General features: G+C 34.6%; 1 protein-coding gene across 10 annotated transcripts in view; it reads right to left on the reverse strand.

Annotated features, from left to right (window-relative positions):
* The window catches only part of LOC124421970 (rap guanine nucleotide exchange factor 2-like), a 125,863-nt gene that overhangs the window by 60,354 nt on the left and 39,601 nt on the right, over positions 1-25,908 (reverse strand). The window contains exon 1 of one of the 10 annotated variants that reach the window (XM_046957785.1): positions 20,376-20,395. The exons of the other annotated variants lie outside the window; for them this stretch is intronic. The gene's annotated coding sequence lies outside the window, so the exon portion shown is untranslated. Of the gene's footprint in view, positions 1-20,375; positions 20,396-25,908 lie in introns of those variants that run through there. 10 annotated transcript variants of the gene reach the window in all.

The following is a 25,908-nucleotide window of genomic DNA, read 5'->3' on the forward strand; positions in this document are numbered from 1 at the left end:
TCTCTGTCTCTCTCTCTCTCTCTCTCTCTCTTTCTCAATTCATTACATATTTTCCACGGGTACGGTATTACACAACAACTATTACGGATTATACGAATTCTATATAAACGGGTGCGTCGATAATTCTCGGGGCGTAGTAATTAATGTCGATCGTAAAATTACGTTTATTTCTGTTTAGATCTCGATAATATTCAACGAATGTTTTAAATGCTATAGAAAATTAGACGACCGCTATGCTACGATACTTCGAATCCGAACTTAACACGCTCGGGTCGTAATTTAAGAACAATGAACAGGGTCGAGCATGCTTTATTCAGGGCGCGCTAATGTGACGTCAGAAAGGCAAAATGTGATATTTCTATTTCGAGATTTATCGGTTCAAAATCCAACACTTACATTGTTAAAAATTTATTGGAAAGAAAACAACAGTATTCAGATAAATTCATTATCGTTCGAAAATTATCATCCGAGGATCAATTATGCGATCAGTTTTTTTTGTTTTTCTTTAAATTATCGTATTGACATGTTACTTGATAAATTAGCTCGTAAAACATATTCCAGATATTATCCTATATAGGTAAGTACCTACCTATACACGTTTAAAGAATTCTGTCTGTCTCTTTCTTTCTCTCTCTCTCTCTCTGCCTGTTAAGTTATACAATTGTACCTTTTTTTACACAAAAACTATCAGAACATACACAAATATACTAAATGCAAACGTATATCTTCCTATACGTAGGATAGTTTCTATCCATCAAGCGGGAAAGTGATTAAACTTTAGTAGGCAAACGGAAAACCTGCCTACTAATTGAAAGATTGAGTAAGGTATTTGCGAAAATGTCTATCTAATCGAAAGAAAGGAATAATTAAAAACATCATCGACAACTAAACGTGTAAATCATTTGTCCTTCCATTTTCTTTTCTTCTATTATATATATACATATATATATATATATATATATATATATCTTTTTTATTTTTTTATTCTTTTATTTTCTTTTTTTTTGGTCAGATTCAAGCATTCCATTAAATCCAATCGAAAATTTATTCTACGTTCTGAATCAAAAATCTCGCCATTTTTGGGTTAAAAAATGTAGCGGCGAGGGAAGGAAATAAACTGACAAAAAGTTAGGTATATCCGAAAAAGCACGATGGGTGAACAATTGCCAGTTTGGAAAAAAAAAGGAAAAAAGAAAAGAAGAAAAAAAAAAGGACAAACGCGTAAATACCGCGAAAAAATGTCAACCTTTTTTAGCCACGACCTGAACAATACGTGCCCCGCACGATTACCTCTGAAACGAATCGAGAAAAAACGACGTTCCGATGCACCGAAAAAGCAAATAAAATACGTCTAGATAAACATGCAAATCGAGATCCGATATTGTTCATATATATATATATATATATATATATATATATATATATATATATATATATATATATATACATGTATATAGTAGATATAAATTTTTTCCTTTACTTCACGATTTATAAAGATGACACAGAAGCTCGTACATCATATATTCTTTTGAAATTCTAAAAAGAAGAAATCTGATTTTTCAATACGACGGAATATAAATTATTGCGAATAAAACGATACTAATCATAAAAATTTTGCATGTTTAACATCGAAGTGAAAAGGAATTTTAATACCACATATATGTGTGTACTTTGAATGATAAGATTGAAAATTAAATCATATGAATCTTCGATTATATTTAATTATATATATAGACATATATATATATATATATATATATATATATATATATATATATATATATGCGTGCGTGTATATATATGCATGCGTGTATATTTGCGTGTATATACGACTTATCTTATTTTATTTTTTCTAATAAAAAATGCTACACCTTAGATCTCTATAGAATTGAAATATATAAAACATGCCTCGTGAAATAGAACGTGAGTCGTTTTTTGAAGAAATAAAAAAGAAAATGGAAAAGGAAAATGGTATATACACACACATATACACATACAGAGATAGATAGATAGATAGATAGATAGATAGATATATATATATATATATATATATATATAGAGAGAGAGAGAGAGAGAGAGAGAGAGAGAGAGAGAGAAAGAGAGAGAGTATAACTGAGTGCATCTGGCTTGTGTACACGAAACGCCGAAGGCGTCGAGAGAGAAGCAGGAAGATACTGCCTCTAAAGCTTACTAGAAATACTTTTGAGAATATAGGACACGTGTTCGTCCTTCGACAGGAAACGAGATTCTCTTCTCTCCCTTTGGCTGTTTCCACGACAATTAATTGCTAAGCTACGTAAAAACATATATACGTAAGTAAACTCTCGCTACTACTACTACTACTACTACTACTACTACTACTACTACTACTACTACTACTACTACTACTATTACTATTACTATCACTACTATTACTGTTTTTTAGATGCTACTTCCATTCGTAGCAAAGGATTCGATGACTAACTGTAGACACGTGTACGCCCTTTTAAACGATATGCGGCGTCTGCTTTCCTTCTACGTAATCGTTGGATAAGATTTTCGAACGAGAGCGTAACGAATTCAATCCAATCAGAGAATTCAATCCCCTCTTATTTCGCTAAAGCCAATTCTGGCGAAGAAAGAAATCCGAAGACGAATAGCTGAGCCAAAGAAAGAAGCGATTCGAGACTGTATGGGGTGAGAAAGGAGAGAAAGGGGAAAGGATTGAAGTGGAAGCCTTAGACACCGAGACGAGAAGAAAAGAATTTAACGCTCTCCGTGAATTTCTTAGCCAAGCGAATCTGGCGAGACACGTCGTCGTTGTAGATTAGAGACAAACCAGCCAAAGTATTTTCATCACGATCGAACGTTTCCAATACCTTTTTCTCCTTTTACGATCAAGGCCGTGATCGATAATTCTATACATTTTTTATCTCCGACGTGAAATAAAATCTCACTTTACTCGCTCTCTTTTTCCATCTATCTATCTATCTATCTATCCATCTAACTATCTCTTTCTATCGGAAAAGGAAAAAAGAGAGACGGATGAACGTCAGAGTCAGATGGACGCATTTGACGCGACGCGTCATTAAATTTTAACTCTGATCTCGTAACGCCGCGCCAGTCTGAAACGATAATCGATAATAAAGATCGACCCTAATTGTAACTGTTGAGTTTCACGATTACAAGAATTATAAATTCATGAATATACTGTTATCAATCCATCAAGGATATATCATTGTTGACGAAAATACATATTTATTATTATTATTATTATTATTATTATTATTATTAGTATTATTATTATTGTTGTTTTTTTTGTTCGTTATGTGTCGAATGACGTTCAGAATTAAAATTTTGTCTTTTTATCTCGATCTTACGAAATGCGGATATATATATTTATTTAACTTTCTGTTAAAAAACATGAAACTAATTGTAAGCCATTTTTACGTTCCAGTTTCACGAAAAGCTTGATGACAACAAGAGAATTTCTCGGTACCGTGTCCGTTCGGCGAAACAAACTAGCGTGTGTATTAAACGTAATTATACTTGGCTAATCCTAGCCGGGACAATAATTAATTACCTTACGTGCACAGTGACGTGCCAGTAACGCTCGTTTCACTCTTCTCGTTTTAACGAATATATAGAAAAGTCTAACGTTTTTCTTTTCGAATAATACGAATAAAGAAAAAAAGGAAAATAAATCTGAAAAGCTTAGTTTAAAATACGAGAACCGTAAATAGAAATTATTTCACTTTTCATTCGATATTAATGATAAAAGATAAATTATGATTGATTATCAAATTGAAAAAGATATTTTTATCACGGAAAATTAGAAATCTATTGGTAAAATGAAATTTTACTATTTTTTTTTTGTTTGTTTGATACTGCTATAATTAATACGAATATTCTTGAAAATTGTGTTCCTCTTTACTATAATAAAAGTACAGATTATATAGATCAAACTTCTCTCTTACTCTTTCTCTCTCTCTCTCTCTCTCTTTCTCTCTCTCTCTCTCTCTCTCTCTCTCTCTATTTTTTTCTCTCTCCCCGTTGGCTCATAAAAATTTTTTTCTCTTTGCTACATTCATCGGAAATATTTTAATTTGTGCATTACTCCGAATGATCTATCGTTTTATCGTGTAGCTATTAAAAATTCTTTTTTTTTTTTCTTCCTCTGCACATAAATTTTTACGAGATCCCTAAAAACGTTCGTGTAAATAAGACGTTGCAATGAAGTTGTAAAAAAGATGAATAACCGTCTTGTGTCCTTTCAAAGGCCGTGGCGACTGAAAGGTGAATAAAGTATTTCATTTATAAAACACTAAAGAGAAAGTTCAGAAGACAGTGTGAGAGAGAGAGAGAGAGAGAGAGAGAGAGAGAGAGAGAGAGAAAAGAAAGAAGATAGAAAAAAAGAGGTAGACGGCCTCTTCTTTAGATACAAGGAAGAAGACGAGTCTCTTTTTCGAACATGCTTTTACCAAAGGAAGGCTTAGAAAAGTAAGTCGACGGGTTTTCTTTCCTTAAAGCAACCCGCATGCGGGATAAGGACGGCAAGTTTTGCATGGCCGCATTGCAGTGTCTGAAAATGATACAAGCTTGAAAATATTTATTATTTGCGTAATCGATAAGCAAACAAGACCACATTGGTTGAATACTTTTACACAATCTCTACGTCTAATATTATTAACGATTCCGAATGAAAATGTGGATCGATTATGCTTTATAAAAAAAAAAAATAAAAAAAAAAATAAAAAAAAATAAAAAAAAAAAAATAAAAATAGAAAAAAAAAAAAATAAAAAAAAGTATATCTCTAATTGAATACTATAAATATATAATTATCTATTAAATCAACGATTTGATATAAACTTTGTGTAAAAAGGAAATGAATATTTTAAAGTTGAGTGAACAAAATTGTGCGTAAGGAAATATTCTTGCTTTTTTTTTATTTTCTTTCGATGTCATCTATTTTTTATGTCATATACATATATATATATATATATATATATATATATATATATATATATATATTCACGAATAAAACGATAAAACGCGAAAGGAACGTTCGTGCCTTTTCTATCTTGCATAGACGCACGAAGAAGTATTCAAACGATTTTCGTAATTCGAATTAACCGAAGGAGGCCTTTACTTTGAATGCGCCAAAATTCCTATGCGTCTACAAAGTAAACGAAGAAAAAGAAAAGGAAGAAGAAGACGGCGGTAGATGAAAAAAGAACGTCACACAACTGGGTCATGGATCACGTGCTCTAAAGAGTGCAAGTGCACTCTTAACCCGAGGAAAATAGACTCAATCTTCTGTTTTCCTTTCTCTCGTTGAGTTCCCTTTATTTTAGTCGATGATTAGGAAGAATGCAAAGACGCGAAAAAAAAAAAAGAAATAAGGAATGGTTCCTACCAAATGATTTTTCTACTTTATTTTTTTTTTTCTTGCTTTCATTCGCCGTCTTTATAAAGTTTCGAATAAAGTTCGCGATAATTAAACATCCGCTTAATTGTTACCTTATCGCCGCGATAATTATTTCGTCCAATTGACGTCCATATGATCGTCACTTTATCACTCTATTTCTCTCTCTGTATTGTTTTCTCTCTTTTTCTCTCTCTTTTTTTTTTTTTTTTTTTTTTTTATGCAAAATAGTTTTCTTGGAAAGGAACTCCGAATATCACAACGTCCTTGAAAGAACGAGCATCAAACGAGGACATTTGTGAATGAGATTTCAAGGATTTATCATCGCGTCCTTCCACTTCCGGTCATTCGTTGAATAATCGATTCGGAGAGAGAGAGAGAGAGAGAGAGAGAGAGAGAGAGAGAGAAACACAGAGAAGATGCATGCTCCTTCTTCCTTTTCCAAGAAGAACGTGGGAGCTGCAACGCGGAGATAAGAAAACGAAAAATCTTCAATGGAAAAATGAGGAGTGGCATGGGGGGAGGGGGAGGAAGGGAAGAAAAAGAAACAATGGAAAAATTGCTTGAATATTAATTTCCTTTTGTAACAAACTGAAGCAAGCGATAAATAGATACTAAGTAATATTTTTCTTCTACGGAAATGGGAATAGTTCTGATCGTTCTAACGGTAAACTCATTTTTGCGAAGTATCCGACGTATCTTAATACACTTAATAACTTTGATAGTAACACTGATAGTAATTATGTATTACAATGCTGTACAATTCCTGTTCCTTTTTCGAAACATTTTTCACGGAACGTAAATGCGAATATAGTCAAAAACACGATAATATTATTTAAAATCTAAATTCTAAAGCGATCATCTTAGTTCCTTTACGTCTAGACGGGTATTCTCTTTGTAAATAAACAGAAATATAAACGTTAAACGATCTTCACAGGAGAGATCTTAAAATTATTCTATACACTGTAATCAATTAAAAGATGTCACAGAAGTAATAAGATGTGAGGAAGGGGGAAGAGAAGGAGGAGGGTGGAAAATAAGAAAAGAAAAAAAGAAAATCTCTCGTTAATAATTATATATATATATATATATATATATATATATATATATATATATTTTAATTATAGCGTTTTTAAGCTCTTAATTGTACGCCGAGACCGTGGCAGGTACGTTGATCGAAACGAATAGCATTAATTAATTAAAAAAAAAGAAAAATTTTATAATAAAAACATCGTCGGATCGTATAAACCTAACACGCATCTTGTAACTTCCACGCTAAATATTTATATATCTCGCGACAAAGAATCGAACGAAGTAAATAAACCCTTTCGTTCATGGCGTTGATTCTATCATTCCGTTATTTGTTTCTACTCCTTCATTTTGTCGGTTTTACCAAGGTAGATCCTTAATCAAAAAACTTATCTGTACGGCCATCTTCTTCCTATCACTATCCATTATACTACCCTTTTCTCCCACAGCCCTATTAAGTTCGCCGAAAAAAGAAAAAGAAAAGGAACAAAAAGGACAAGAAGGAGGAGGAAAAAGAAAAAAAAAGAAGAAAAAGAAAAAGGAGAAGAAGAAGAAGGATAAGAGGGAGTAGATAGTAAATAAATAGACTTAAAATATATAAGAGAAGAGAAAGAAAAGAGAAAGAAAGACAAAAAAAAAAAAAAAAGAAAAAAAGAGAAGATCGTTCACAAGGTTTGTGCCTGAGATTGCTCGCTTCATCTCTGCTCGATCATCGTGTTAACACTATACGACGAATGAGCACACGAGACGCGCAACGCAGCACGATAAAGACTAATATATAGTCCTGACTATATTAAAGCCAATCGATTTTTTTTTCCCTTCGGTTACGCTTATTGGAGATCTAGCCGATGGAAATAAACGAGTGTGTTGCTATTGTACAAGAAAAAAGAGAGGAAAAGGGAAAGAGAAATAAAAAAGAAAAAAAAAAAAAAATACAAAAAAGAAAAAGAAAGAAAAAAGAAAAGAAAGGATGGGAATGTTATGAGCAAGAAAACTAGATGAACGATACGTTCGTCTTTCCAACATCCCGATCAAACAAGTGGAATTCCATCGTGGCTCTCATCACGAATCCAATACGAAGCGGAATCGAAGTGTCGATCGATCTTACGGTCCTTCTTCTTTACTTTATTTACTTTCTTTACTTTTTTTTTCTTCCCCCTTCTTCTTTCCTTCCTCCTCTTTACGATTTATCGGCGTAACAATCTCATCCCTCGTTGATAGCACCAAGTATAATCCACTGACCGAGAGACTGACGGAAGCACTTCCTTCTTTGTTGAAAAAAAAAAAAGAAAAAAAAAAAAAACACGAAGAAAGAAAGAAAAAAGTAATCGAAAAGAAAAGGGAAGAAGAAAAAAAAAAGAAAATCACTGATATAACGACAGGAATTGACGACGAACTACTATTAAAACAAAACATAAAAATGTTGCTTTCGATTTTATAACATCCGTCAGATTAACACTTCCACCGCGACGATCGCGTTTTTTCATTTATCGATTGATCTTGGTCGATTCTACGATCTTACGTTTTTTTTTCTTTTTTTCGTTAGCAACGAAAGATGTATAAAACAAATCGCAATTGATTTTCTTTTTCTTTTTTTATCTTTTCTTTTCCCTTTTTTTTTTTTTTTTTTTTTTTCTTTTAATTCGAATTTAACACAACCTCGTTCGTATACGGTGATATAATAATTTTCAATTTAAAAAGGATAAGAACATTTGTTCAATGTGATATAAAGTGAGACAAATTAATTGTGAAAAATACGATACACGGCGGAACTCGAAACACGCGGTACCGAATCCAAAACTATACTGACCACTCCCGCGCTGTCGCTCGCGTGTACACGGAAGACCGAGAGTAGCGCCATCGCTCGGCCAAATCTCGAACTAATTGCCGTCAAGCCTGCTCGCACGCTCGCTCGTTCGCTTGTTTTCCTACCTTCCCCCACTATTCTAACATTTAATCCCCACTCCGTAAAAAATCTTTTTTAGAACGGGTGTTTCCGATATTCTCCTTTCTGTTTTTCTTTTTCTATTTTTTTTTCTTTCGATTTTTCCATCATAAAAAAAAAGAATTAATTGTATTAATCATTAAATTTTTTGGCAACAGTTGGAAAAATTATCGCGTTCGATCGTTCTAAGCTCCTTTCCTTTCTGAATCCCTCGAGACCTCCTTTAACTTTTCTTTTTTCTACGCGCCAAGTGAAAAAGAAAATACAAACAAAAAAAGAAAAAAAGAAAAAAAGAAAAGAAGAAAAAAAGAGAAAAGAAAAGAAAAGAAGAAAAAAAAAGAAAAACAATTTATAATTTGACGTAATAATTTTATCGACCATTGCAAGAAAAACTTCATATCAAGTCATAACTCCAGAAGCAAGCATTTCCGACCCCCATGTTCTATGAACATTTTCTACTTATTTAAGTCTCTGGAACTTATTCCCAAAGTTTGTATAGACTATTCAGTTATACCCTGTATATATATATATATATATATTACTATTCTTATATATATATGTATATATGTATATATAAGAATATTAAAAGAAAAAGAAAATATATGAAGGCATTTGAGATTCTTCTAGCACCTTTTACCGTTTTCATATTCTCTTTCGAGTGTGCGACTCGAGCACCCTTTCACGCGCTACTAGAATCGCGAACGCGAGGCAATTAAAAGAGCGATTAAGCGGATGCTGGCGTAACGAAGGAGGGTCACTCCCAAGGTCGCTGCACCGTAATACTGTAAATTTCCTTCAGACACGTATATTGTTTTAAATTGATTCCCTTCAGAGGAAGCGATACTCAACCGGGAATGGCTTCCTTTTTTTCTATGCACACAACGTCATGAGAAATTAGGGGGAAGGGAGAAACATCAGCGAACTCTCCGATTCAATGTATACGTACATATACATACATACATATATATATATATATATATATATATGGAAATTCCTTGAGTATAATTCAAATTTATACAAAAAATAAGAATTTCGAGTGATATCATTCATTTCGTTCATTAAACAAAATTATAATAACGGAAAAAAGAGCTTATTAATTAAATCGTATATCGGTTTCCTTTAAAACCATAAAACGTACGAACAATTAGCTTGTTTTATAAATCGGCTATTAATTTTCTACATTATAAAGCCAATCTTCGATCGTAAAAATTCTTATGGTTAAATGTTAACGAGCCGAAAAAGAACGTTCCCTTTTTTTCTTTTCTAACGGACGCAGTATGGAAATTAAACGAAATATCATTGGTGCTGTTACTACTATTATTACTATTATTGTTATTATTATTATTATTATTATTATTATTATTATTATTATTATTATTACTATTATCATTATTATTATTATTAATTATAACGAGAGAACGAGATAACAAGACGGCTTTTGATTGTCGTAATTACGACGAATGAAAGAAGGTGGAGGAGGAGGAGGTGGAGGTGGAAAAAGAGAAGGAAGATCATCCTCGTGAGTCGCGACAGTTGAGTCGAGTAGACATTAGGCTTGTTGCATCCAGACAAACTCGGGATGATCAAAACAAATGACAAAAAAATATTATCATCGCGCACATTCAAATGCATCCAACATCTATTTACACGGACACATATGCACTATGCTTATTAAAGATAAAAATGAGAACGGTTAATTATCCAATCGATATTATCGGAGAAGAGGAAAGTATATTACACATACATACATATATGCGGTATCATAATTTGGTGTACGCCTCTTGAATTTGCCCTCGATCTTGACGTCACGAAGGAACGTTTTAATATAATAACTCAAATAATCGGAAAGTTTCGTTGATAACTAACTAGTGTTAACCTTTCGTAGAAAAGGCACGCGTATTGGTATTTTGTACCAGGCACGAACACGATCGACGCGTTAAATGAGAAGACCATTTTATATATATATACATACATATATATATATATATATATATATATATATATATACATATCTATGTATGCCAGAAATTAGTTCTCTAATATAAATAACGATTGAAATACTTGTTCTAAATAATCTTTTCTTAACCGCGGAATACGTTCTATATTTCGACATATCTCGAACGCATTAAAACAAATATATTAACGTTAAATTTATTTATAAAGATTAACATCGTTTTTATTCCGTTCATAATACAATATGAAATTGTAAGAAGAAGAAGAAGAAGAAGACGAATACGAAGACGAACGTCTAAGACGTTCTAAGACAAAATCAAAGACGAACGTATAAGATTGATCGAAATAAATACTATCGATCTAATTAAGAAAGAGATTTAATTAACCAACTGTGTGATTTTATCCAAACGTAGGGATACTTCCGGTTCCGTTCGCCTCACCTTCCGCGCGCGCAGAGCAATCGAGCGGAGTCAAACCGCTTGGTTTGACTTAAAGCGTTAATCTTGCCTTCGAGCAAAGGGTTTCGTACTTTTCCTCCTCCTCCTCCTCCTCCTCGTCCTCCTCTTTCACCCCTCTTCTTGCCACCGTCTCTAATAACCACGAAATTGATCCTGACCACGCGTATCGACGTGGGTCGACGAGTCATGCGTGAAAAAGCTAAAAAAAGGGTACACCCGATGTTCGAACATATTTACTTCTTTACAGACGAGCACACCGTCAAGGAAATATATCTCATAATAGATCGTAATTCGGGAATAAATTTAATATACGTTCCGATCGATAAATTAGAGAAAATAATTTACGTTTAATATACTTATTAAAAATCATAGAACGCATCATTTTTTTGTTTTATAACAATTAATCCTATTTTGTATTACGATTCTTATCTTCACAAATTTTTCAATAGACAAATTCGATTTTTGTCAGATCGATGGAATATAATTGTTTTTCTATGTAAATATATATATATATATATATAAATACGTATGTATGTATGTACATCGATTATATATCGCGCAAGGTCTTCACGGATCGTTCCGTTATTCCTCGAGTAGGTACCTGCATACATACATACGTGCATAACGGCGAACATATAAATGACAATTATATACATACTTGCATAACGGCGAATATATAAATAATAATTTTCAAGAAAAAAGAAAAAGAAAAAAAAAGAGAGGGAGAGAGAGAGAGAGAGAAAGAGATAAGAGAAAGATAAAGAGATATATTTTCATACGTTTTTTGAAATAATTCGGGTTAAGAATTTAATAAGACGAAGGAGAACTTTGCCATGGCCGTAGAATTCAAATTAAGGATTCGAAAATAAAAGGCTGAGATATGGCAAAAGACCTGTAGGATGATGATGTGCAGTAAGGCCAACGCGTGCATATATTACGCACATTCTTTCCTCTATCTCTCTCTCTTTCTCTCTCTTTTTCTCCTTCCTTAGTTCAAACCTATGTACTCGTAATATCTACATACGGGCAAGAGAACCAATCGGAGAACAGGTGCTAAAGACCGATATGAAAGGAGACGATGTTTTCAATGAGGACATCGTGTATATATATATATAGATACACGTATATGTATATATGTATATATATATATATAAACCTATACGTAGATATGTATTTCTCTATGCGTCCTTTATGCGAAGCATTCACGTGTTGGCACGTGTACTCTCCTGCATTTCGATCAATATCGATTAACATTAATCGACTCATGTAACATCCTGATAATCTATCTTATGTTAATACCAAATTCAGGAAAGTTCCGGTCTCACGGAAATTATGATGCAACGCGTGCATCATTATGTTTCACAAAAGGGATATTGCATTAACGAAACGATGAATACTATATATACTATATATATAGTATAATACTATGTATATATATATATATATCCAACGCGTGTAATTTCAATACTTTAATTCAAACTATACATCTATCCTCTTTGTATCTATTATATATTATAACGTGCTTGATGAATGAGAAATCGATATAATAATACTACATGATGTATATTGATACGTAAATCCCTTTACGCGTAATTAATTTGACGAAACAACAATGATATTAACGTATTAATACTTAAAGAATTGAAAATGGGATTACTATTTAATGAAATTTCATAATAGAATTATATCGATGAAATATTTTGAATAATTTTATTGAAACATCCCTTATTCAATAAATCGTTGAATTACATTCCTAGTATATTATCAATGATTATCATTAATTAAAAAATCGATATGAAATGAAATTCAATAGAAATCTAAAAATTCTCATTTGGTTAGAAAGATTCCAATGAAAATTGTAAATTGTAAATACATATATTATCATGAAGCTTTTTTAGGTGGTAATATATTTCAGTAGTATATACGAGAATGATCTAATAGAACTACGCGGGTCCATGGATGCTAAATACATGCTACAGCTTCTCACCCTGGGTATGATGAGCTCTCACGTATTATAGTCGTTTGTCGTGTTGGTACACATCTTTCACGACTAAACCCAACAACGACGAACGATACACGGACGAAGATGGCTCGTCGTGGCTCTGTAGAGGTGCCAGATATCGACCTGCCTACTGTCTAGACTCTAGACCTTAACCAGAATATGCCAAGCAGCCTATACACCGCTCACCACCATCACCGATACCGTTACGAAACTTGCTGCTTTTTTTTTCTTTTTCCTTTCCCCCTCCCCCCTCCACCCCTATCCCTCCTCTTTTCATATATTTTTTTTCCTTTTTCTTTTTTCCTTCTCTCCTTTTCTTTCTTCTTTCATACGTGCACGCGCCGATGCACTCGAACGCGGCAGAGCAACGACGTGTGGCGCCTCGTAAGCTGGAAAACGACTTTTCAAATATATTTTTGTCGCTTTAGAAATCTCACAAATTTTCTTTACATTTCTCCAAAGTAAGTATTCTCTTTTTTTCTTTTTCTTTTTATACGAGCAACGAGCTAAGCGCGAAAGGACGAAATGGACGAAACGTTCGTTTATTAGCGCACTCTTTTTTCGTCTCTCCGATAGATGCATTCCGTAGATGCATTCCGTGAAAATGCTTTTATGCTTTTACAACGGAAAAGGATGCTTTTCGTTGGTCGAAAGAACTAGGAAAAAGGAGAAAAAGAAAAAACGGCCGTTTTCGAACAAAAGAATGGATTCCGTTCGGAGAAAGTTATTAAGTCCGAGAGAGAGAAAGAGAGAGAGAGAGAAAGAGTAGGTGGAACGTTTCGTCGACGACTTTTCGGTAGAAAAATATTGGACCATATATACCTATATACCCTATACATATATGTACGTAGGTATGTACATACATACGTATATGTATGTACGAAAAGTAAGTTTTCACGCTTCTCTATGCCATGCCGCCGGGCGATTTTCCTCGAATGAGATAGCCACGGGCAAGCAAGGATATAACGACGTATTACGACCCGCAGACAATATATATATCATCCCTACGGGTATATGAACATACCCCGACGAGAGGATACGATGAGTCCTAGGGGATGCAGATGGCCAGCACGTGCCTCGACTCGGATATTAGGACTTGAAGACGCTTCCCTGGAATTTTATGCTCTTATACACCGAATCACGTGTAGATACATACATTCACACATATACATACATATATACATACATACATACATACATACATACATACATATATATATATATATGTATATATATATATATATATATATATATATGTATATACATAAATCCATACGTACGTATGTATATACATATATACATGCATGCGTATCTAATATACTATATAGGATCATCGTTGTTATGTTCCTTATCGAAACATATCTAGCTCCTTTATAAAGAATAAGCTATTATTTTTCTTCGTTGAATTTTCAATGCTATAAACGTATCCGCCATTTTGTTGACGACAAAGCACAACTAATAAGCTTAGGAAAAGCGCAGCCATTCATACGTCTTCGATTTCTCCGAAACAACGTTCGTGCGAGTTCAGTCGATTGGTTTGTTATCTTACTTTAAAGGATTTAATTGATTTAATCGAGTCTAGCCAATAAGGATTCTTAACTTTCTGGACATCGGAGCATCGATAAATTTCGTAGAACGCCAAAGGCATCATAACTTCCCTTCGAAGTGACCCATTGAATTTCGAATTAAGAGACTTCGAGGGGGTCTCGAGCGGTTCCTATACGCGGGAAACTCAACGCTGCGCCGAGTATTCTTTCTTCCTTTTCTTTCTCTTCTCCCTCTCTCTCTCTCTTTCTCTCTCTCACTTTTTTCTTTTCTACTTTTTTTTTTTTGCTTTTTTTTTTACATCGAGCAAGAGGAAAGCGAAAGCGACATCATAAAAGACGGCTTTGTAAAACTCGCTCCTACGAAAAGGGGCGCTGAGTTTTCTAAAGGCACTCGACCAACCACTCGATTCTGACAGCGTCTGTAAGAAGGTGCGGCGACTCGTTCAGAGATAAGCCATACAATTCTGCTAATAGCCGGTGTCGCTTGTTAAAGTACGTTCCTTCGTCTTGAACCGGTACATCCTATCTTCTTATCGATCTTCTCACAATTTTACGATATATGTACTATGAGTACTTTGATTGATTTTACGACAATCATTTATTTATTTTCTTTTGTTTATTCTTTCCTTTTTTTTTGTCTCTAGTTTTTTTCTTTTTCTTTTTTTGTAAAATAAAAACATCATTGCAATATCCAAGAAACAACCCTTTTACTTTTGGAAATGATAGTGGTGCTATCTATGGAGCCACGGAGACACATAAAAATATATACAGTTTTCTATTTTATCTACCGTAAAAATTTCTTTATCCTATGGTGATCATAGAACGACCTTCATTACCGACTGTAGATTATTTACCGATATTTCTTTCTCGTAAATATGAAAGTGATGGCTTTTTAGTTCCATCGAAGAGTGTCACGAATGTAAAAATGAACACACTCGGTTGCGCCCATTATCGGTCGCTCATAACAGCACTTTACGTGAAACCTGTTTTACATGCAAATTAAAATCCACATTTATGACATTAATCGGAAGTATAATATTTTAACCAAAATATTTATTAAAGTCTAAATAAAATATGTTTTTTCTTTCTTTTTCTCTTTTTTTTCTCTCGATGTAAATCATCTCATTTGATAAAATCTGTAGATACGATGTCAAGTTCAAATAAAAAATTAATCAAAAATCCTTCAAGAAAGAACAAAAAAAAAAAAAAAGAAAAAATATCCTTTTATTTTCCTTATTCAGAGAGACCAGCATAGAGTGTAAAAATATAAATCGAACTTTCGAACGTTTTTCGCGATGCCCTTCGCAAAAACCGGAATGCGAGTCATTGATGCCTAAAGGTGAAACCAAAACTGGAACTGCAACTGGAACTAAAACTGAAACTGGAAATGGAAGTAGAAGTGGAAGTGGTAGTAGAACTGAATCAAACGAAGGAACAAACAAATAGAGAGGAGGGGAGAAGATTTCTTTCGCGTCTCCTTCCGATTTCAAGCGGGTTCCTTCGGTCCGGAAATAACGCGCCAAATCGATCCGAGAAAACCACTCGGTGACTTCGAGCGTGTGTCAGAACATGACTTGGGTGACTCATTCGTTTAACTATGCAACATAGTTAAATACGAGCGAAATCGTTCGTTCTCTCTATTCGATATCGTCATATTCGATTCTCAAAGTAGTAATGAAGTCGTGAATATGAACTTTTTGTACTAGAAAGTTTATAATGAAAGTACACGATCTTAATTGGACGAAGTCTCGAAATTACGTATGTACGTCATAAAGTTCTAAAAATAACTGACTCTCCTATGCTTTACGTCACATTATCGTTTCTTTTTCTTTTTATTTTTCATTTTTTTCATCTTATTTATATATGCACATTATCATCATCCCTTATAATTGGGAGATATCGCAAGATGAAATACGATAAATATGAGAACGGTCGTAAAATTTCAAAGAAGAAAAATTATGCAAATGGATTTATAAAATGCAACGAACATAATTTTACCAGAAAATTTATGATATACGCATTTCTCCGAGAGAATAATACGGGCTTTTGGTATTCAGTTATTACGTAAAATGACACGAATTCGATAATCGTAAGTGCGGGAAATAGATAGTGTCGGACGAAAGGATGTAAATTATATGCTGGCGATCACAATGGAACGATATCGATGTTGGACTAATTGGAAAAGCTAGCTCTCTTGTTCGCTTTACACTTAACAGTATGATGGCATTATACCCATCGACGAAACTATTTAATGCCGATCAATGGTCGTTCGCAATAATTCAAGTACCTAAACGTGCGATTAATAATTCGAAATAATATCTCGCAGTATTTCACGATACTTCGATCGTTTCGCGTCGTTAAACGCTATCGAGAAAAGAACAAGAAAAAGAAAAAGAAAAAAGAAAACAAAGTAAAAAAGAAAATACATCTTATGCACGGATAATTTCTCGTTAATGCTGTTTTATTATCGAATGATCTATCCGATCCTACCATAGAAAAATTGTTTTCTTATACGAACGAAAAAGAGTCATTTTGCGGTTGGAAAATGCGTTTCGACATCTACGAACCGAACAAAATCGCTCTATAATCAAATCCCTCTCATTCTAAGAAAAAGAAAAAAAAAAAAAAAGAGGAAACGGTCGAGTACAGGTAATGATGATGATTCCATCGAACAAAAGAAGAAAAGCATTTTCCTGAAAGCTTTTTCACCGGAAATAAGCGGAGAAAGAGAAGAGAGGAAGATTGATAAATCGCGGTCTAATCCATGCAGTCCTCGATCATGATCACAATCCTGAGTAAAGTAAGTAAGTAAGTAAGTAAGTAAGTAAGTAAATAAGTAAGTAACTACGTAAATGCCGTTTGAAGCGAGCTCGAATCCAACAGAACGAAAAATATGTACCAGTCGACAAACGCAATAAAGTCGATGGTCGACGAGCAGTAAGAACAGCAGCAACAGCAGCAGCAACGGCAACGGCAACGGCAACTTTCTAGCCCGCGGCTTCCTCGCGGAACACGACTTGCTTCTTCTCAGGCTCCTTTAATAGACCGTGTACATCCACACGAGTGGAAGGGGGGGGGGCGGGGGGAATCCTAAGAAGGGGAAGAGGACGGACGAAGTAACTCTCCATCTCCTTATTCTCCACCCTCCACCCCACCTCTCACACGTTAACCCCTATAACATATTGTACCTATAACGTAACTACTTACATGGGAGATCGATTCTTTCGCAAAAAAAAAAAAAAAAAAGAAGGACGAAGGAAACACGCTAAGAAATGATTAAAAAAGAACCACCCAGGTGCAAGAGAATCGAATCCATTTCGTACTTGTTCAAGACGAGATAAACCGAACAATAAACTTCTACAATTTTTCAACGAAGAAAAAAAGAAAAAAGGATTCACAGAAGCGTCAGATAAGAATCGTTAGGACCAGTATGAGCGAATCCATTGACCACGCGAGAAACGTGTTCAAAATCGAGAATTTCTCGAATGGATACCAACGAAGGGCTCTTTCTCCCTTCCTTCTCTCCTAGTCCCCTCCCCCCGCCCCTATCGAAAGTGGAACGCGTCGCTTCAAGATTACTCGGACTTGACATACATTTCGCAAAACGAAAAAGAGGCCTTTAGAACAAAATCTATCCGACTGCGATTATGTTGACATTTTTTTTTTATCTACTAGCATCCTCCCCCCACCCTAGCCATTCACTCATATTTTTCCCCGTCATCGCTCTCTTCTTCTTTCTTTTATTATTATTATTATTATTATTATTTTCTATTTCTCTCTCTTTTTTTCATTCTCCTTCTTACACACCTCCTTCTCTTCTCTTTTATTCTTCTCACTCCCACGCCTTTCCTTCTCCTTTGTTTCCTTTTCTCTTTCATACGAAAGAAACAAAGAGCTTTCGTAAAGCCCGAAGAAAAGTTCTCCCATTTAACTGTTCCTCTCGTTCAACGTTTCTTCTTCTATCTTTTTTTTTTTCATTGTAGAAGGAAAAAAAAGAAGGAAGGGGAGGGAAAGAAAAGGAAAAAAGTGAAAAGGAAAGGAAAAAAGAAAGGAAGAGAAAAATAACAACAACAACAACAACAACAACAACAACAACAACAACAACAACAACAACAACAACAACAACAACAACAACAACAACAACAACAACAACAACAACAACAACAACAACAACAACAACAACAACAACAACAACAACAACAACAACAACAACAACAACAACAACAACAACAACAACATTGCGAACGTATAGTCAATGTCGGTTCTTGTGCCGTACGATAGTAGCAATAGTTACTCGTTTCGATTCTACTTCACTTTACTCTCAAGACATCTCCCTTCAGCATCGCTCGTAAATATGGTAAATGTACGCTTTTTCGTGCTTTCCTAGGTGGATTCCGTTAGTAAACGATTCACGATGAACGAATGAAAGGTAGGAAGGAATGTTAAAGCGACTTGTTTTGTCGTAAGAATTTGAACGACCAAACGTCGTTAAAAGAAATCCTTCTTTCTTTCTTTATTTCTTTCTTTCGCATACCATTTATCTTTACTTTTTCTTTACTCCTTTCACAAGACATAAGCCTTAATAATTATTATTTCTCTTACGATAGCTCTACGATTTTCTTTGTAAATAAGTATCGTAACGAAGTTAACTTGAGTTTCTCACGCGAAAACCAAGAAGGGAGAGGAAAAAAAAAATATAACGAACGAAGAGAAAATCGGACTCGTTCTATTGATATAAAACGTTATAGAACGTTTTCTTTTCCTTTTTCTTTTTTTATATATCGACTTCAACATTTTTTAAATTCGAATAACTCGGTTTTTTTTCTTTTCTGATAAAATAAGAACGTATTACTGATAATATCATCCGATATTTATGGGATAAAAGATGGACGAATGATAAAACGAAATATATTTTCGCTGGTATTAATGTTGATAAATGGATTAGATCCTTTTTATTTTAATAATATTAATTGAATAAAAGACTAATGATAAAAGAGACAGATAGAGGAGAGAAAAAAAAGAGAAAAGGAGAGAGAGAGAGAGAGAGAGAGAGAGAGAGAGAGAGAGCTAACTATTTAATGGATAAAAAAGAAAAAGTTTGAAGACTTTCGAATGAATTCTCTTAATGGAACAATACACAAATCTTTCTATCATTCTTTTTATCATTCTTTGAGTACTCTCGAAAGTATAAAAATAAAAATCTTTCGCTAAAAAAAGCATTCGCTTTTCTCACCGGTATACGCTAAATTACTATTTCGATCATAAAATAGCCAATACCGATGTGTCTTGTTTAGCTTAAGAAAAAAAAAAAAGAAAAAAAAGAGAAAGAAAGAAAGAAAAAAAAATAGAAAAAAAACGGGGGAATAAATGAAGAAAATATGAAAAGAAAAGAAAAAAAAAGAAAAAAAAAAAAAGAGGAAAGAAAAAATTTCAATCATCAGTTCTAATGATCCCGGTGAAAACAACTTGTAACACTTTATTTGGCCCACTCTAAGCGCATATAATCTTACCGTCCAAGCGAGAGAATCTCGGCGAAGCGTTAATAAACTATCGATGAAAAAGTTAATCGACGTTTTACAATCTCTCGCCCTCTTCCCTCTCCCTCCTCTCTCCCTCCACCGCCCACCCCCCTCTCTCTCTCTGCCCCTTCTGTATCTGTCACGAGATTTTTCGCACGAAGTAACAACCGATGCGGATAGGACGTAGCGCGTGTTAAAACGAGAACGATAGTCGCGCAAGCTGAACGACGAGAGGAAAGTATAGCTGATAAAAAGAGAGAGAGAGAGAGAGAGAGAGAGAAAGAGAGAAAGAGAGAATACGAAGGAACTTAACGGTGAATAAAATTAGGCCTAGCAACTCCTACCAACGGTGGATTCAGGCTCGCGTGCACGTACTTACATATTTCCGCGCGAGGAATCGCGTAAACAAGAGACACACAGGTGCACAGTTACATACACTAATATAAGCGCGTACACACACACACACACACACATACACACCAGACAGACGCATATATATATATATAGATTTACGTACGTTCATCCATCCTACTTTCCTGAAGTTAAATCGCGTACTCGTACGACCGACCTACGCGAAAGAGAGAAATGAGGGAATCGCGTATTCGTCTCCGTGAAAAAAAAAAAAAAGAAAAAACGAGAAAAAGACTAAGAAAAAAGGATCGAGATAGAAAACACGACGAAAGGCGATCGGACTTTCTGTAAGAGAAAAGAAGATAGAAGAGTAGATAGAGAAAAAAAATAAAGAAAGAGAGAGAGAGAGAGAGAGAGAGAGAGAAAGAGAGGGAGGGAGGGAGGGAGGGAGGAAGGGTGGGAGGGAGGAAGGGAGGGAGGGGAAAAGCGTGACACTTTGGACGACGCACGCTCGATGCTAATGCAAGTCCCGGCTTCTCGACTACGATGGGACTTGGCGGACCTCGGCGTTAGTAGGTAAAAGCCAACTGCAACGATTGTGCGACGAGATAGCCGGCTTTGCTTGCACGCATATATTCACATAAACGTATCATATACATACGCGTACCTTCCAAACACATATTTATATATCTATATATGTGTTTATACTTACACGATGGAATACAACTCACCTACATATATATATATATATAGTACGTATGTATATATATATATGTAGGTAAATGCATATGTAAGCGTGGAGAGCGAGCGAGATATAACGCATGCACTATAAAACCTCGACGATAGAGCGCCGTAGCCAATCGGCCGTTCCGCTGCACCTCGCTGCACTTTTGCTTTGTACCGTGCACAATGCTGTCGTTGTCGGTTGTCGGAGATGTACGCCAGAGAAAAAGAGTGAGAAAGAGAGAGAGAGAGAGAAAGAGAGAGAGAGAGAGAGAGAGAGAGAGAGAGAAAAGAAAGATGGGAGCCACAAGAGTTGCCGAGAAACTAGGAGGTCTTCGAGAACTTACGAGTTCTCGTAAACTTCGTTACCGTATATACCCAAGCTAAAGTACGCCCTTTATACGGATTTTAAGCGCGCCTGCGTCTAGTAGTAAAACCTTCCTCTCTCTCTCTCCTCTCTATCTATCTTTCTCTCTCTCTCTCTCTCTCTCTCTCTGTCTCTTTTTCTCTCTCTTTCTCTTTCTCTTAAGTACGCGTAAGAAAAGTACCGATAAAAAAGTTTTCTTTGTGAAGAATATCTATTAGATATAGTTTTAGATGTAGACCGATATATATATACTTGTATATGGTTACTGTTATCATCGTGTTATTACGGAAAAAAAAAAAAAAAAAAAAAAGAAAAAAATAGGAAAAAAAAAGTCTTCAGTATGAAATATGTATGTAACTAGTCTATGCGAGAACGAAACGAGCCGAGCTATCTCACACACGAAATTCAAAGCTTTCACCGTTCTCTAATGACCTCAGGAAATACATGGTACATTGTACATAAGTGTGTAAATATATACGTACGTAAATACTTATTTACTCGAGGAACATCTGTGGGTGTGCGTGTGCGTATGCGTGTGCGTATGCAGCAGCAGCAGCAACAGCAACACAGACATGCGTACGTATTTAGCTCGGATATTAGATAGAAAGAAAAAGAGATGAAAGGAGATCGAGTGAAACCAGGCAACGTTACGTAAAACAGTAAATAAAGGGATAATTAATTAATTCGTTCACTTGTGGTATCGAATTAAAATTCGATCCATTGAGAATCGAGGGCTACCTCCCTTTCGTCATTCTTATTAAATTTTTCTATTCTTCCTTATTATTTTCTTTTGACTTACTTCCTTCCTTCCTTTTAACGGTCATTAGCGTCACGGTAAAAAGGAGGGCTGGGGGAGGAGGAACCCTCGTTAAAAGGTTCCTTTCAAAAATTTTCCAAAGTTCGGGCGCTTAACGATTCGCGAACGAGTTACAAAGTTTGCCAGTTCGAGGCCTTTGAAAGGACTTATGGACGGGAAGAAATATAAGACGGAAAGGAAGAAGAAGAGTAGCTGGAGGAGGAGGATAAGGGTAGGGGAAGAAAGAGAAGGTGGAAGATGAGTAAGAGATGGAAAGGGAGAGGGGGAAGAGGAAAAGAAATAAAAGGATCTCGAAAGTGGGTAAAAATGTACAGAAAGAAATGTACAAAAAGAAGTAGAAAAGATAAAGAGATAAAGAGATAGATAGATAGGTAGATAGAGAAAGAAAATGAGAAAGAGAGAAAGATAGAGAGAGATGGAAATAGAAAAGGAAATATCGAGCTTCGAAGTGATATCCTGAACGTGTATATTAAAAAACTTTTCGTTTCAACCGTTCAGGGAAACTTTTCTCAGCCTGCTTTTCCATCGAATCGTTGAATTTGCCTCCCTACTAGCAAAAAAAAAAAAAAATAAAAAATAAAAAAAGAAAAAGAATGAGAGAGAGAAAAAGAGAGAGAGAGAGAGAGAGAAAATAAACGACAGAATTCTCTCCCATGAAATTTAAGTCGTTTGAAAAATTAAGAGAGTGCAATTTCTGCTTTTTGAAGGAACGACAATGCTTTATCGATCTTGCTGAAAGTAAGACAAAGAGATAAAGTGGGAGAAAGAGAAGCATAGAAAGAGAAAGATAGAGAGAGAGAGAGAGCAAGAGAGAAAGACAAACAGATAGAGAAAGAGGTCTTAGCCCTCGAGAAACGTCGAGTTTTATGCCGCTATTAACTGGGTGACCTTAAAGAGAAATTCACGGCCATTTAATTCGATATCGTCGCATAGCGCTATGATTCAAAGGCGTTGAAAGATATGGGAAAAGGGTCGAGTAAATGCCATACTCCTTTAAATGTTCATTTTTCTTCTTTTTTTTTTTAGATATATATAGTACCTACACGCACAGATGATCAATCAATATCGTTGGATTTAGATCGATCGATATATCTACTATTCACTTACAACGCATGTAATATTATAATGCTTACGTTAAACGAATACTTGTTTACATACTTGAATATTCGAATTGCAAATTATTATTGGACATGCTTATATATATACATATACACACTCATATGTATATATATATATATATATATATACATATGTACATAGAATTTTTTAAATAATCGGTATATAATATATAATAAAAGTTTGAGTTAAGAAAATATTATTAGCCATTAATTAAGTTGTTCCTATTTCTCAAAAGTTTTCAATAAATCGTTATAGACAAATCGTGCCTCGTTAAATACAATTGTAAGAAGTTAAGAAACGTTATTTTCCCTTTCCCCGTTACCTTCTCATTCTTGCGAGAAATATCGCAAATATTTACTGGGGGAAATAAGGGCACGAGGCAAAACTAGAGACAAAAGATTTCGAAGTTACGAGAAAGAGGGTTACTCCGGTACGGTACCTCCCTTTTACTCACCCTCTTTCCCTCCCACGGTATAAGAGCGTAAACATTTCATCGAATTTGACAAAACCAAGGGCCTTCTGGTACTAACCCCTCGAAAGGGTACAAAAGGAAGGTAATAAGTAATACAAGCACCCACATACCTAAAACCATACACGATCGTGTCCGGAAACAACGAGGACAAACGAAAGACTCCTTCCCTAAGAATGTTTGTTCTCTTTATTTCTCTTTTAACCGTCATTTTCTCTCTCTCTCTCTCTCTCTCTCTCTCTCATTCTCTCTCTTTTTTTCTTTCTTTTTTTCCTGTTTGTTCTCCTCCAGTGTCCTTTCATTGAAGCGGGAGAATCGAATTGGACGTACGCTAATCCTGACACGTGCCTCTACCTCGACAATACCCATAGGAAAAGAAAGAAAACAGGAGAGAGAGAGAGAGAAAGAGAAAGAGAAAAAAACGATGTTTATACAAGAACCGTATTTCTTCGACCCCGGGTATATTTACGATCTTCCCAACTCTTCTAACCAGACTTTCCGATTAAATAAATTCTACAATCGAAAAGATCCCGATCTCTGGGAAATTAAATTATCGTGAAACTTTCACTTGGGAATTTCTTTTTTATAGGTACTATGAAAAAAAAAAATAGAGAGAGAGAGAGAGAGAGAGAGAGAGAGAGAGAGAGACAGACAGAAACGGAGACAAGTAGAGAATTATGTACATACATACGTTCGTAACCTGTAACGAAGAAAGCTAAAGGAAAATATTGAACGTGAATGAACGATGTAACGTGTCATTGTGTTTAAACGTATATATTTATATACACACACATATGCTTTGTGATCTATGCATTATCTACCTATTTATATATATATATATATATATATATATATATATATATATATATATAAATATATAACGATCTGCAAAATAGCTTATTTCCGCCGAAGCTAATTAAGAGAAATTAAAGCCATTACAATTGCATCTCTCTCTCTCTCTCTCTCTCTCTCTCTATATATATATATATATATATATATATATATATATATAGATATGTCAACGTTGAAATGTTAATCGTCCGTTCTTCTTATTCATGACATCAAAGTTCTATGACTGATTAATTGTTCTGCAATTAATATATAGAATTCATAAAAGAACTAAGTTATCATAACATTAATTACACAGAAAGAGAAAGAAAAAGAGAGAAGGAGAATTAGAGATAGATAAATAGATAGAGAGAGAGAGAGAAACGTGCTCTTTGTATTCCGTATATGAAACGACAAGAGAGAATTCGCATTCGCGTAAAGTCGTTCGTTGAAAGCGAGTTCGTACCGAGCTATATGCGTGGGAAAGAATCACCCTTGACCTTGAATTATGCGAATCTGATCCAAGCTACTTGGCAATGGTTCACAAAAGTTCTGATATTGAGCGTTCTTACTTTTTCTATTATCTTCGTGAAAGATGATAGGAAGATCGAAAAAAAGGAAGGAAGGAAAAAAAAATGATAAAAAAAGGATACGAGACTTTTTGATAAGACATTAAAATTCTTCGAATATCCGTTAGATTTGTAATTAATTATATGACTTTTTGTATGAAAAAACGTTTGAGATAAAAACGATTATCCTTTTTACAAAGAAGAAAATTCGATATTTTACAAATGTCTAACGAGTTACTAAGAGAATAAAATAGTTTTATCATTCTAACGGACTTACAGGTACTGCAGTTTCGCAAACATTATAAATAATAATTCATAACCGTCTAGTAGTAGTAGTAGTAATAGTAGTAATAGTAATAGTAGTAGTAGTAGTAGTAGTAGTAGTAGTAATAGTAGTAGTAGTAGTAGTAGTAGTAGTAGTAGTAGTAGTAGTAGTAGTAGTAGTAGTAGTAGTAGTAGTAGTAGTAGTAGTAATAGTAATAGTAATAGTAATAGTAATAGTAGTAGTAATAGTAGTAATGATAGTAGTAGTAGTAGTAGTAGCATATTGATGAGACAACAACAAGTAGAAAAGAAAATAATATAAAATCGTAACCGAAGTAAAATTACCAGGAACTAGTAGCTTCATGGTAAACCGATTGGAACTCGAAAATTAGAGCCTTAGAAGAAATCGTTCCCTCAAGACTGCCTACGGAATGCACCTCGATAGCCTTGGCTGGTACGACGGGTTTGAGTCGTATGCGAGAAACGTACACTTCGTCCGCTAGGTGGGACGAAATGTTGACCGAGATGCACCTTTCTAAAGAT

The sequence above is a fragment of the Vespa crabro genome, chromosome 2 (genome assembly GCF_910589235.1).
Source record: "Vespa crabro chromosome 2, iyVesCrab1.2, whole genome shotgun sequence".
NCBI lineage: Eukaryota > Metazoa > Arthropoda > Insecta > Hymenoptera > Vespidae > Vespa > Vespa crabro.